Genomic DNA, 1,676 nt, shown 5'->3' on the forward strand with positions numbered 1-1,676 from the left:
ACACACACACACACACACACACACACACACACACACACTGAGCGCATGCCAAATACACAAGTACTGAGTGCACTGCCTCAAATTGGTGGTGTGTGTTAACACACTCAGCACTTTGTCTACGACTTGTTATTGACTTCATCATTATTGCTAAGACTTTTGAAAAAATGTGAGGCAGCGTGGTGGAATCAGGCTCTCGTCCATTTTTGGGCATGTAGAGGTGTTGGTGTCATCTTAAAGCTTGTTTACTTGTCTTTATTTGGAAGGAAAAAAATATCCATTTATCTTGAATACAGGTCGAGATATTTGCGAAAGAAAGAGGTGGGGTCACCTGTTTTCAGAGGTAAATTAGTGAGAAAATGGCCGCCAAAGATTAGTTATTTCCTTAGCTTAGGAGTCCGTGGTAACTGAAAATTTACATTTTTTGTGCCTTTAATCAACGTTTTTCAGAAAAATCCACACAGAAATGAATTCTTTAATGGGCTTAAAAGGCATTGAGCCCAAAAAAAATTGATAAAAATTCACAAACTGCGGAAAAATGCAAGTCTCTTCACTTTGATTATTTTGACGAGAGCCTGATTCCACCACGCTGCCTCACAAATGTAGGTAGGCACAAAGGACCAACACAGTAAACCGGCTGAACCAATCCACTGAGGCCTGCTAAGGAAAGAGATAACTGAGTCACAATCGTGGTGAAATCAGGCTCTCGTCAATGTTTGGGTCATATTGTTGAGTTATTGGCATCATCTTAAAGCTTGTTCATTTGTCTTGCTTTCAATGAAAAAATTACCCATCTCCAATAGAAGCGGAGATATTTTTTTGCTTTGAATTTGAAGGACGTGGGGGTCACCTGGTTTCAGAAGTAAAATTAGCGAGAAAATAGCTACCAAAGCCTGGTAGCTTCCAAAACTGGAGAGTCCACGAAAACTGTCAATTTACATTTACGTGCTTTTAATCAACGTTTTTTGGTGAATTCCTCTCAGGAATAATTAGTTTGTAAATGAAAATAAAAGGTGTTAAGCCAAAAAAAAAAAAAGGAAAAGAAAATAAGAGTGAAATTGTCGAAATGACCGAAAAATGCCAGTTTCTTTGATTTCATAATTTTGACGAGCGCCTGATTTCCCCACGATGCCTCATAATTAGATATCTCTCCCGCCCGTCATAATCTGGTCAGTCTGTTGTCCATTCTCCCTGTGTCTCTGACGTCCAACAGCTTCCGGTCAGCGGAAAATGTCCAGGTATTATCTACAGCTCTCCCTGCCGGGGACACTGTGTCTGTCCATCTTTGTCTGACAGGCGAACAGACAAATTGGTTCATTGGTCATCTATTTTGCTCGTTCATTTTTCTTCCTCCACATCCTTGTCTGCTTTGTTTGTTCGGTTGTGTTTCTTTGTGTGTGATCGGGTGTGTGTGTGTGTGTGTGTGTGTGTATGTGTATGTGTGCGTGTGTGCGTGTGTGTGTGTTTGTGAGTGTGAGTGTGTGTGTGTGAGTGTGTGTGTGTGCCTGTGTGTGTGTGTGTGTGTGGGTGTGTGTGTGTGCCTGTGTGTGTGAGTGTGTGTGTGTGTTAATGTGTGTGTGTGTGTTAATATGTGTGTGTGTTTGTGTGTGTGTGTGTGTTAATGTGTTTGTGTTAATGTGTGTGTGTGTGTTTGTGTGCGTGTGTGTGTGTTTGTGTGC

Source organism: Aplysia californica, unplaced genomic scaffold, assembly GCF_000002075.1.
Source record: "Aplysia californica isolate F4 #8 unplaced genomic scaffold, AplCal3.0 scaffold00987, whole genome shotgun sequence".
NCBI lineage: Eukaryota > Metazoa > Mollusca > Gastropoda > Aplysiida > Aplysiidae > Aplysia > Aplysia californica.